Here is a 14,125-nt window from a genome sequence, read left to right on the forward strand (position 1 = left end):
TGGACAACTCCAACAACCGCGGCGAGGGCGAAGTGGATAGAACCGCCCCTCTGGTGAACCAGGCCGCCTGCGATCAACAGCTGAGGAAAGACTGTAGACCTGGGTCCGTTCTCCTGGCAAGATAGGTTACGGGTGGTGCCGTGACGAAAGCAGTCCTCTGGGCATAGGGGGAAGTGACACGGAGAACACAGAACAGGAATCCACAAGGTAAATAATCCAACACACGAACATCCACACGACACGACAAGAGAACACTAAATAACAAGGGCAAGACAAGGGGTAGTCAAACACTACTACTCACAGTACGGCAACTGTATGCAACGAACGTACAAGGGAAGTGAGAAAGTGACCGAGAATAAATAGGCTGAGTTAATGACCACCAGGTGAGAACACAGATTAATGAGGGTAGATGCGGAGTGACAGGTGATTCTCATAAACACACATACACGCCAACAGTGAGCGTGTGTGGTTGCCAAGACAACCGCAGCCAGCTCAGCATACATACGTGCACACACACAACGAGGACAAAAAAACAGTGCTAGCCTCAGGTCCCGACATTCAAATAAATAAAAAACTCAAAGGATTGTTTACACTGCGCACAGAGTTTCTGTGACTGTGCACAGCTTGTGAAATGAGGTAAGCACTGTTCAGTTTTTGATTGGGTATCCGTTGCTAAGCGTCTGGTCGTATCATTCTACCCCCGCTTCATTTCACACTGCACATGTTGGCACCGCAATGCGGAGTTAACCCTGCAAAAGCAGTGTTAACCCTGCTTCGGAGCAGGGTTTCATAACCCCCGGTAAAGTGCCAGATAGCAAGTGTGAAAGACGATCGAGACAGTTGACGGATTTGTGACTTGCTCGATCAGCCCGTGCCTCTTCCTTTCTTTCCATGTCTTCTTGTGCTTCAAGGGATAGGCTACATACAGAAGTATGTCAAAATACCCGACTTGACGAGTAACCTGGAAAACAGTCAGTTATGTCATTTTTATATGGAACAGTGAAGAATATGCATTCTGTTATCTGAAAATATTATTTTGCATTTTGATTATTGCATTTGATTATATCTGTATCTGAACACCATTAAACCTATAAACCTAAATGTACTCCACTGCTGGCAGCCACGCCCCTCGCATCAGCAGCTTCTCCCGGCCATCCTCGTTCCCTTTCACCTGACTTTTGTTGTCGTGTCTAGTTGTATTATGTTCTGTGCACTAGTTGGACCAATCTTTATTACCTGTGGATGTCACCTGTTATTTAGATTATACTCACCTGTGGATGTTACCTGTTACCCGGATTGTTACAACTGTCTTCTTTTCACCGATTAACCCTGCAATAAATCCAAGTTTATATCATTTCTCCGTGTGGCATCGTCCTTCAGCCTTGTGTATTGTTACAGCTATAGCTTGTCATTTTTTGTTCATTTGTTCTTATTTACTGACTGCATGCAGCATAAAAATGGTTGTGGCGACCCCTGATAACAGGAGCAACCCGAAAGAGATTCTTATTTACTGACTGTTTAGGCTACTTGTCTTTAATAACGTTTGAACTTTATATTTGTTAGGTCAATAGTTTTTGCTGTGTATCAAATTTTGGCATAGGCGTAATTTGCGGGTGGGACATGTCCCCACCACTTTATGGAAGAAATTAAGAAATGCTTGCGGAAGGTGTTTATTGTTTAGGGGCCATTAACATCTAAAACTCGTGGAAAACGCAGGATGCGCTGCTTTCTCGCAATCTCCCGTTGCTCACACTTGTAAGTTTTATTTGCAGAAGACAGAGAGCCATGACTTCAGAAAAGTGGCCAGTATAAAAATGTGTGCATCATCCATACTCGCGGCGCTTGCTTGTGCATCCAGTACTCGGCACAAAAACGGTAAACAAATGAACAAGTGACATTTTTCCCCGCAACAGCCAAATTGCACCGCAACAGACCTTCCCCAAATATACAGTTTGGGAACCACATACCTGTACTGTGAGAGATGGAGTCGAAAAGCGGCGTAGCTAACGGTCTGCCCACTATATATGATAAATATTCCCAACGAGTTATTACAGAAACAATTTATTAAAGTATTGTTTTTGTCATCTCTGTCCCCACCACTTTTCAAAACAAAGTTAAGACACTGAATTTTGGTGTCATATAAGTTTGCTAATTAGAATACAAGATAACATGATGGGTCAAAAACAACGATAACTATTATTGTATATATAACAGCCATTTTATTTTTTTGTGGCAGGGCCAGTGAAAATGTTGGCAGAGCAAGTAAAAATGCCTGGGCCAGTCGAAAAATCCTTAGCGTTGAGCCCTGCAGCTACAACATTTGTCTATTAGCTAGTTTACCTTATTTGTTTAGCAGCTAGATTAAATATAGGATTCACATATTAGTTAACAGTTCAGAGAAGTAAAATAGTTCAGGGACGGATAATAGTGTCTGACACTTAAAACCCTATAGTATTTGGTCATACCAAAAGTATGTTTATAAGCATGTGTTGTGTTGGCTTACCGACCTGTACTCATCTCTGTTTATCATTAATAAACCTGCATCATTCTCTAACTCATCTCCAGTGTTTTGTTCAGAAATCTGGTAGTGCCAGCAGCAATTGAAAAATGAAAAAGAATTGCGCACTATACTTGGCCCCCCTCTGTAAATTGTGGCCCCTGCTTTTAAAAAATCCTAGATCCGTCAACCTTACCACGAAAAAAATAAAGTTTTTACCAACGTTTTTTACTATGGTAACAGCACAGATATTAACATTTGGTGGTTCAAATACCCATGTGAGATCTCTCTTCAAATTTGTAAAGTATTTGTTTTATTTTTAGTGCATGATTTTTCAGGTAAGTGCCATTTTCAGGATTGTCACATCCATAACGCTACATATTCCTCATAAATGGACACATGAAAATTAAAATAAAGTAACTATTTTATGTTCTAAAGAGGCATCCCTTCTCCATTCATTGGGTATTATTGCTTCAGGATTGTGCATTTTATTGCACAGAAATCCTACAAAAGTTTGTCGTCTCCCAAAAACCGCTTCCTTTTTTTGTCACATCCATAACGCATGTCTATTTTTAAAATAGAAAATTTTTCATAGACTGAAATTTTTTATGTTTAGACTCTATCAACAAGGGTTTAGTAAAATATAAACAGATGGTTCAATATATTCGTAACAAATTCATTCTTTGAGCATTTTTATGTCACGTCCATAACGCAAAATGTCACATCCATAACGTTGGAATTGCCCACAAACGAAGGTCTACATTTCAATGCCTCTCCATATTAAACTTGTTAAATGTAAATTAATTTAATCTTTCCCTGCGGTACATGAACGATTCACTTGCGATCATGACGATCGGCTTCTCCCACTTGCATTGTGATCTGTAAACCCTCGCTTCCAAATTAATCTTATTATTTTCCATATTTATTCTAAAATCTTTTATATATCCCTCTATGATATATTTAAGTCCCACTAGAATGCTCCCCAACGAGAGGGTGTGCAAAATGTGTGAAAAAACTCTTGGGACAAGGCTTTCACACTGACAGCTCTCAAGACATTAGCGAACTCTGTCTGTTTGTCCGAGTTAGCGACCGTATCTAAGGGGGGCGGGGCTTAGCGATAGGTCAATTAATCTTAACAAAAGAGGGGACAAAAAAATCTATGACTACCTAATCTAGACAAAATATGTCTATAATACCAAAAAAATAGCTTTATGACAACAAGATGAAAGAAACCACGTTTATAGCAAAACAGATCAAAATAGTTCAAATTCAAAAACCAATCAGTCAGTGTGTTATACATGCTAAAAATGATCTACTGTAAAAACCCTCAAGCAGATCTATAAATATACAGTATTTGACTTACAATAGAGGACATTTGCTGGATGAGGTTAGCTCAACAAGGCACATATTAACAGATGTAAGAAATCTGTGAATTCTGCAGCCTCCACTGACATTTATCCTTACTGCCTTTGCATTGGCACCCTAGTGGGTTGCAGTAAATTGAAATGCTTTAACCCTCCATCATGCTGACTTCATGCACATCGAGCACATCCCCCAAACGCACATGCACACTACAAGGGGCATAATTGATTACTCATTAACATGCTGCTCTATTTAAATGAACATGATGGTTTCCAATTCATTTTATGTGAAATAAGCAACCTTGAACGCCTTAATTTCATTATTTTGTCCAATTTGTGATTCCCGCACACATTCCAATTTCCCTAAAGGACTCGAAGGACTTTCCCTGAAGGACTGGATTTGTTTTCAGATTTTCTCTCCTAAATGTATTACTTAGTTACTTTAGATTTAATACTTCATTATATTGTTCATCCAAAAATATTAATTTCTCAAAATGTACTCACCCTCATGCTATCCCCGATGTACTGTCCTCCTTTCTTCAGTTAAAAACAAGCAATAATAAAATGCATCATGTTAAATTCTTATAAGTGAATTCTTAAATGGTGAAGCTTTAAAAATCACATACTGTCAATAAATCTTTAAAGTAATCCAAATGATGTGAGGTTTATTAGACAAAATTATATTTCATGACAATATTTTAAGATTATGTACCAGACAAACAAACGCAAGCTAAATTAAAATATTGTGGCACGTAAGAAACTTAAAATCTCAATGGTTCTTGTGTCTCTTGTGACAAAATAGTTACGAGAACCAATGAGATTGGAAGTTTTGACATGCCGCCATAATTTAACATTCACTGACTGCTTAACCTAAAAAAATATTAATTTTGTCATGATTACGTTTTTTATGTGTGTATGCGTAGCGCTTCAACATTGTGGACAGCATTCAAGAATATAAAATGAAAGCAACTTTATTGAATTGCAATTTCAAATGTCATTTTTTTGGTTAACTGTTGCTTTAAACCAGGCCTATATCTGTTCTTAAAGACCCACTCAATACCTATTTTTGCATTAAAATGATTTATATTGAACATCAATTTCTTTTGATCTAAATATAATGTCATATATGTTTTATTATATTTATAAGTTTATTTTTATAAGGATACATTTTAAGGGTTTATATTTCTTGTATGTTTAATAATATTTCACAGTTGTTTTAGCTATTTTAGTGATCATTAAAATCCCCAAAACAATCTCTCCTAGGATTCTTAGAGACAAACTTGTTTTTGTATAGAAGTAAGGCTAAAAACTAGTGGGTAATTTGCACATCAGGGTGTTTGGATAGCGTCTGTTTTGTAACTGCAGAGATCCTCGGGAGAATTACTGTAAGAGTATAAGCGAAATATTCAGAACTGCCTTAGATCCTTAAAACAAAACTCATTCCAAAAGAATTAAGGGATTCTTAAAAGCAGGACAAAGAAGGTACAATAGCAGCTACAAAATGAGATGGACAGAGGAGTCTATGGGTCTGTCTGTCATGGATGTTGTAAAAGAGATTTTCTTTATCGTGGAGAGGATAATGCCATCATCCACCACTTATCTTATATCTTGGACATCCAGGAATTTTTGTTGCTGAGCTCAGTGTTGTTGTTTTTCTCAGAATGTACCGAATTGTTGATTTGGCCACTCCTAATGTTTTGGCTATCTGTCTGATGTATTTGTTTTGTAAAACCTCACTAAGGCCTGTTTCACGTGCATGGAGATCTCCCTGAACAGCTTGATGTTGGTTTACAGCAACAGCTTCCAAATGCAAACACCAAACTTAGAATACATTTCAGAATTATTGAACAAAAAAGCTTTTGATCGAACTGTCCAATTAATTTTGGTCCCTTGCGGGGGGGGGGGGGTGGGGGGGTTTATGTGAATACACAATAAATAAAGCTCAATTAACATTCATTATAAAACTGTAACTTAAATAAATTTTATAAACAGCTTAAATAACAAAACATGTGCCTCTTACCAAATATTTATGGACCTAAGTGTATGTTAGTGTAGACCTAAATAAGTAGTGTTATTCTGGTAGTTTAACTAAAAAAGCCTCATTCCAAATCTGCTGATATTTCATCTGCATTTTGTAGCACTATACTTGCCACTAAAATGCATGCAATCAAAACCTTTTACTTTTTGTATACGGAGCAAATTAACAGTGTCCACAGGGTGGTGCTGTTCCCTAACGTGAAGCTTGCATACTCCTCGTGGTGTCTAGGCATGAAGCGTAAATAAAATTATCATTTTTGTTTCATTTAGTGAACTAGTGACAACATTTCTCCCAAATTGTTATTTGCATTTATTTGCAGAAAATTTAAACAAATATACTAATGTTTAAAGTCACTTAAAACTCATCTTTAAGCATTAAAATAGCAGATGTAAAAGTTTTTTTCCGTAATAATAATTTCTTCATGCCGTAAAATGACTTGAATGTAACTCTACATCCTTGCTTCATTTAGTATACAAGGGTGCGCCTCAATTCTTATTTCTGCATCCTTGTTTCCTTTCCTCGCGTCTTAGCTCCACCCCTTAAGGATACGAGGGAAGGGAGAAAGGAAAGCGAGGACGGAGGAATTGAAAGAAGGGAAACGGCACATCCTCGCTCTCTTTAGCGTCACTTCAAAACGTCGTCAATTAATGATGACAGTACACATTGCACATAGAAAATACAAAAATAAAGTTAAATACAGTAGATGTCATAAATTATAACCAGTCAGATCTTGCCCCCCATTGACTCCCATTGTAGGAAAAATTACTTGTTCTGTTGAACACAAAAGAAGACATTTTGTAGAATGTAGGACAGCAAACATTTCTGGGGCACTTTTGACTACCATTGCATTTTTTCCTACTATGGTAGTTATTGGGGGGCAAAATCTGTCTGGTTATAAGCATTCTTGCAAATATCTTTCTCTGTGTTCATCAGAACAAATACATTTATACATATTTGGAACAACTCGTAGGTGAGTAAATGATAACAGAATTCTCATTTTTGGGCGAAGTATCCCTTTAAGAGTATAAAAACAATACACCAGGTGATACACAGTGGTTCCTTGTTAAACAAATAATCTGAGAAAAAAACCTCTTCATCCTAGAGCAGTGGTTTCCAAACTTTGTACAATGGCGTACCCACCCAGGGATTTAACATCATTCTGCATACCCTTTCTTACAGTCACAATTGTGGTCTCAAACATTTTTTTATTTGCATTTTAAATACATGTCATTTTCTTTTATCAAACAATAAATGATATACGACTCATATATAAATAAATGACTCACTGCTTAATGAGATGGATGTGCTTGTAATGACTTGCATAACTCTGTGATGTTTGGTTGTATCGGAGAAAGTCTGAGTCTCAAATCATTCTCTATGCAGAGTCTGTGTCGATATTTGTTCTTTATGTGGGCAAGTGCTGAAAACCCACTCTCGCAAAGATACTCTGTGGAGAAGGGCAGTAATGTTTTCAAAGCGCGATCGGCTAAGGCAGGATACTCTGCATGCAAAGCTATCCAGAAGTCTGTCAATAATTTTTGTGCGAAGTCACATGCGGTACGTAAAGACGTGCGCTTACGCATGAGTGGACGCATATTTTTTGATGGGATGTCATGAATTTTATGGAGTTCCATTTGTGCCAAAAATGTGTCGACTGCTTTATGCCTTGTACTATACATTTGTCTTTGTCTACAGTCATTGCCTACTTGTTCAGGTAAATCAGTTTATGTTGACGTGTATGTTGTCTGTTGAAGTCGTCTTAATATGTCGTCCTGCCGTCTTTTTCACTGTTGTCCTTATTGTCGTTTGGTTCTGTCAACTTTACTGTCGTTCTGTTGTGTCATCTTTGCTGTCGTCCTGTCTGTCGTCTGTGCTGTCGTCCTGTGTGTCGTCCGTGCTGTCGTCCTGTCTGTCGTCCGTGCTGTTGTCCTGTCTGTCGTCCGTGCTGTCGTCCTGTGTGTCATCCGTGCTGTCGCCCTGTCTGTCGTCCGTGCTGTCGTCCTGTGTGTCGTCCGTGCTGTCGTCCTGTGTGTCATCCGTGCTGTCGTCCTGTCTGTCGTCTGTGCTGTCGTCCTTGCTCTGTTAGGTTTAAAATCGTTTAAACTGTGTCAAATATGTGCACAGGCACAGATGCAAAGATGTCCAAACAAACGTCTTATCATCCTCACAAAAAAAGTTTACAAACTTGTGTGTCAGCTATAATGCACACCATTTTTGTGTATGAGTCCATACAGTAGTGAGACACATAGGAATATTTGCATTTGATTTGACAGTTTATTATAGTAAATATAAAAAATCTAAATGATGTGCATTATAGCTGATACACACATGAACATTGTACAGTTAGTTTTGTGGCTGTAAGTCATTCCCTTCAAATGCTATTGAGCTTTTAAACAAATATTTTGATGTGTATGTAACTTTAGAGATGGTCCCTAAATTCACGAACGTCCAAGGTCAAACCAACTTTATGGCAGTAGTGCAAAGTTGAAGCGCGCACGGCACGAACTTGTTAGCAAGCACAACTCTGAAACTATGTCCGTTTGCTATCTGGGTAGTCTGCTGAAAAAAATTTGTGAAACTCGGCTTGAATAATCCTTCCAGTTACGAGTCAGACGCGACTTCCGCATTGCGCGTTCAGTAAAAAGGTTTAAGACCTGGAGGTATGGAAACAGTTTGTAAACTTTTTTAATTGTGAGGATGATAAGACGTTTGTTTGAACATCTTTGTGTCTGCGCCTGCGCACATATTTGACACAGTTTAAACGATTTTAAAGCTAACAGAGCAAGGACGACAGACAGGATGACAGCACAGACGACAGAACGGACGACAGACAGGATGACAGCAAGGATGACAGACAGGACGACAGCACGGACGACAGCACGGACGACAGAACGGACGACAGCAAGGACGACAGACAGGATGACAGACAGGACAACAGCACGGACAATAGACAGGACGACAGCACGGACGACAGACAGGATGACAGCACGGACGACAGACAGGACGACAGCACGGACGACAGACAGGATGACAGCAAAGATGACAGAACAGAACGACAGTAAAGTTGACAGAACCAAACGACAATAAGGACAACAGTGAAAAAGACGGCAGCATGACATATTAAGACGACTTCAACAGACAACATACACGTCAACATATATTGATTTACCTGAACAAGTAGGCAATGACTGTAGACAAAGACAAATGTATAGTACAAGGCATAAAGAAGTCGACACATTTTTGGCACAAATGGAACTCCATAAAATTTGACCTTTTATGGCACTACGTGACTACTATTTTGCTGTGTGTACACTAGAGGGAGCACCTCTTTATATTTAGCTTGTGAGAAAAACATGCCTGGTTGATTATCAGGTGCGTTATAATCAAGTAAACAGTAGATTTCAGGATTTTGTTCAAGTACCCCCTCCGTCACCTGGCGTACCCCAGTTTGGGAACCACTGTCCTAGAGAAACAAAGCTAACAAAGCCAGCAGTTGTCACCAAGCGTGTCTGTTTGTTCCAAAAAAGTTATAAGTGTCACAAAATGAGTTAAAAAATTAGTGTGTGGGTGGAGTGATACTTCAAAATACAAACTTATAAACTTACATCCTTTAAAACACGACAACATCCTCTATGGTGTGCTTTTAGAGTTATTATTATTAGATACTGGAAGTCCTTGTTGCTAAATGTTTCACAGTGAGACGGTTCCATACCATGCGGCTGCTGGAAGCCTCTCAGCCCTCCTTCAGCGATCAGCAGCGGGAGATCTCTCCAGCTGAGATCCAGAGAAGCAGCTCTGCCTTCAACACAGCTACTGTGCTGTAACTCTCCATTGCTATCTGCAAATCACAGTGGGATCTGCAATGTCCAATATACAAATACAGGATTGTGTTTACTGCATGTACACAGCTGCAATATGACAGCATCATCAGTTCTGTGTTTTTGGAGTGTGTACACATTTCTACATACACGGATTCAGAATCTTAAACTAAGTGAATTTAAACTAAATAGATTTCATGGCTCTCAAAACATTTTCTTCTTTAAATGTATAAATATATTAACATACAATATATCAAATGAGAGAACAAATGAGAGATCCTGTGCTTTTAACAAACCAAAACCCCATATTATTAGAGCTTAATTTTTTGTATCTTCCCATATGTGGGAAACACAACATTCTGAACAAAAGTCTGAGTAAATGTGATGTGATCTGAGAAAACCCGTCGGATGTCACGCTGGGACGTTTTCAGAAATATAAAAAAATAAGTTGAGTCCATTTTTCCATTAAACTATTGTTCTATAACACCTTGTCTATCATCTCTGAAAATATCTTGACAAAATTCACTGAAATTATGGCTGAAAAATAGCGACTCACAGTGGCACCTGCCAAAATCCTGACCCCCCTTAAAAAGGTCAGAGCTTTACGAAACTGATACTGGCAACATCTCTCACTGTGAAGTCTGTCTCCTGAAAAGCCCAAGTCTCTATCTTTAATAGAAAGCATTTGGGGGGTGCTGCCAAAATCTTACCCATCTCAATCTCAGGTTTGCATGATCAGAGATACATGAAACAGATGCTGGTGACAAATCTCAGTCGGTCTACTAAAAAGCACAAGCCTCTATCTTTAATATAAAGCATTTAAGAGAGGGGGGTACAATTTTAGCACCCCCTCAATCTCAGGTTTGTATGCTCCGAGATACATGAAACTGATGCAGGTGAATCTCTCAGAATGAAGTCTGTCTCCTGTAAAGCCCAAGTCTCTATCTTTAATAGAAAGCATTTGGGGTGGTATTATTTTGGCAGCACCTGCCACAATCGTACCCCCCTCCAATCTCCAGTTTGCAATGTCAGAAATACATGAAACTGATGATGGTGGCATTTCTCATTCTAAAGTCTGTCTCCTGAAAAAACAAGCTTCAATCTTGAATAGAAAACATTTCAAGGGGGGAGTAAAATTTTGGAAGCACCTGCCACAATTATACCCCCCCCCCATCTCAAGTTTGTAGTCAGAGATACATTAAACTTATGCTGGTGACATGTCTCACTCTGAAGTCTGTCTCCTGAAAAGCACAAGTCTCTATCTTGAAAAGGTAGCATTTTAGACGGGGCTACGATTTTGGCAGCACCTGCCACAAATATACCCCCCCTCCTATCTCAAGTTTTCAGTCAGAGATACACGAAACTTATGCTGGTGACATGTCTCACTCTGAAGTCTGTCTCCTGAAAAGCACACGCCTCTATCTTGAATAGTAAACATTTTAGAGGGGGGTACAATTTTGGCAGCACCTGCCATAATCATACCCCCCCAATCTCAGGTTTGCATGGTCAGATATACGTGGAACTGATGCTAGTAAAATCTCTCACTCTGAAGTCTGTCTCCTGAAAAGCAAAAGCCTCTATCTTGAATAGAAAACATTTTAGAGGGGGGTAAAATTTTGGCAGCATCAAAATCTGTAATATGTAACATTTGACCATGTGTTGGGTTTTCCCAAATTGTATCTGTCAGGAAATCACAGTGAAAGAACCCAAATGCAGGCAACGGCAGTGAAGGGGTTAACAAATGACTTTATTATAAACAAAAAAAAAACACAAAACAAAAACCCACGATGGGGTATAAAATTAAAGACAGGTATAACAAGGACATAGACTAACTACCAAAAAAACTGACATGACACTAGAAAAGAACTAAACTACACACTTACTGGAACAGACAAGAACTGGACAGCGGGAACACGAGCACGGGCATGAAAAAACTGTAATACAGGTAATGACACGGGAAGACAAGGCATACACTCCAACAAGCACATACAATACACAAGCACAGGACAAAGAAACATGAGGGCATTTATAGGGAGACAAACGAGGGATAACGACACGGGCAGGTGTGGGTAATCAAACACTAAGGGAAAGATCACAAGGAAACGAGAGGAGCGGGGCCAATGACGAGACACTGGAGAGAATGCATATTATTGTCAAAAGGACAATAATATGTTTCTCTCCACACATAACCAAAGGCTTTGCCATGGCTCTGCTACAGGACCAAGAAAGACATGACTAAATGAAGCAGAGCCATGACAGAAGCCCCCCCTTTAATGAGCACCTCCAGGTGCTCACCAAGGGGTAGACGGACGAGACAAGACCGACTGGGTGACAGACAGGACAACGCAAAAGAAAGAAAATAAAATCAAGGGCAGACAAGACAACATAATAACAGGACTTGGGTGGGATAGTAAAAATAACAAACAAGGGAGGGGGGGTGGGGCCAAACAAGAGCCCATAGGGGGCAGTCCAAAAAGATTGGGGGGAATAGTCCCAGTCCCCGGCTGCGCTCGAGGGCGCGGAGTCCTGGTGAACTTAGGGTAAGTCCTGGGGGGAACAGTCTTTGACCCTGGGAGTCTCCCAGGGACCGGCTGGAAGGTCGGCTGGAAAGGGCCGGGAGCCGGCTGGAAGGCCGGCTGGAAAGGGCCTGACGCCGGCTGGAAGGCCGGCTGGAAAGGGCCTGACGCCGGCTGGAAGGCCGGCTGGACAGGGCCTGACGCCGGCTGGATGGCCGGCTGGACAGGGCTGGACGCCGGCTGGAAGGCCTGGACGCCGGCTGGAAGGATGGCTGGGACGCCGGCAGGATCCCCGGCTGGGACGCCGGCTGGATCACCGGCTGGGACGCCGGCTGGATCACCGGCTGGGACGCCGGCTGGATCACCGGCTGGATCACTGGACTGGACACATGACTGGACAAAGGACTGGACAAAGGACAGGACAAAGGACTGGACACAGGACTGGACACCGGCTGCACCGGACTGGACCCCCCCCTCCTCGGCTTCTTCTTCCTGGACCGGCCCACAGGACATGTGGCCGGTTGCTGAGAAGTGATGGGGAGCCTGGTTAGCTCTGTACCGGAGGAGTCGGATGGGGAGTCCCACGACTCCCTTCGTCTGCGCCGGCCACGGATGCTGATGGGCGGAGGAGGAGCTGAGTTCCCCAATGTGGCGATGGCCAGGACGCGACCCTCTGGCACAGTAGCTAGCGGGCGGGATGCCCGGGCTGGTGCAATGGACTCAGGGTTGTCCCGGTCAGCCAAAATCCAGACCAGGTTGTCAAAGCTGGGGGGACCCAGCATCCTCATCTCGCTAGGGGAGAGGGGTTCGGTGAGGCCACGATTAAAAATGAAGCCGAGCTCCTCCTCACCGAACACCCACCCTGCTGCCGCCTCCAGGAACTCATCCACATAATCCATGGAGGACCGGCTCCCCTGGCGGATCCCGAAAAGGCGGTGGGTCAGGGAGGATCGCTGGGAGTCGGCCATGCTGCCTGCTGGGTTCAATGTTGGCTCGTGTATTCTGTCAGGAAATCACAGTGAAAGAACCCAAATGCAGGCAACGGCAGTGAAGGGGTTAACAAATGACTTTATTATAAACAAAAAAAAACACAAAACAAAAACCCACGATGGGGTATAAAATTAAAGACAGGGATAACAAGGACATAGACTAACTATCAAATAAACTGACATGACACTAGAAAAGAACTAAACTACACACTTACTGGAACAGACAAGAACTGGACAGCGGGAGCACGAGCACGAGCACGAGCACGAGCACGAGCACGAAAACTGTAATACAGGTAATGACACGGGAAGTCAAGGCATACACTCCAACAAGCACATACAATACACGAGCACAGGACAAAGAAACATGAGGGCATTTATAGGGAGACAAACGAGGGATAACAACACGGGGCAGGTGTGGGTAATCAAACACTAAGGGAAAGATATCAAGGAAACGTGATGGCGGGAACAGAGACGAGACACTGAGAGAACGTATATTATTGTCAAAAGGACAATAATATGTTTCTCTCCACACATAACCAAAGGCTTTGCCATGACTCTGCTACAGGACCAAGAAAGACATGACTAAATGAAGCAGAGCCATGACAGTATCACAAATTGTGTTTTGCCAAAGACTTTGTCAACATCAGATTTAGAATGATGATCATACCTGTAGAACAGTTGCTTGTTTTTAGATTTGTAAATGCTGTACTCTTTCAGAAGTATTACAGCACCCCAGACTTTATAGACAGTTTCATCAGACGCACGCCCTGGCCCGAAGTTACCTTCCGGTCTGTGTCTGTTGATCGGCCTGGCTAGTGGCTAATAATAAAACTATTTATATTTAATTTAATTAATGTTAATATTAATTTATATTAACATTTTATTGTATAACAATTGTATTAAATA

General features: G+C 41.2%; 1 long non-coding RNA gene across 1 annotated transcript; it reads right to left on the reverse strand.

The window, feature by feature from the left end:
- Positions 1-554: 554 nt before the first annotated feature.
- LOC130566364 (uncharacterized) lies at positions 555-7,365 on the reverse strand. The gene is made up of 3 exons (XR_008964455.1): positions 7,183-7,365; positions 4,363-4,395; positions 555-1,329 (listed from the first exon to the last, which is right to left on the reverse strand). It is a non-coding gene; the product is annotated as an uncharacterized LOC130566364 (long non-coding RNA).
- Positions 7,366-14,125: the final 6,760 nt, after the last annotated feature.

This window comes from Triplophysa rosa, linkage group LG15 (genome assembly GCF_024868665.1).
Source record: "Triplophysa rosa linkage group LG15, Trosa_1v2, whole genome shotgun sequence".
Classification (NCBI taxonomy): Eukaryota; Metazoa; Chordata; class Actinopteri; order Cypriniformes; family Nemacheilidae; genus Triplophysa; species Triplophysa rosa.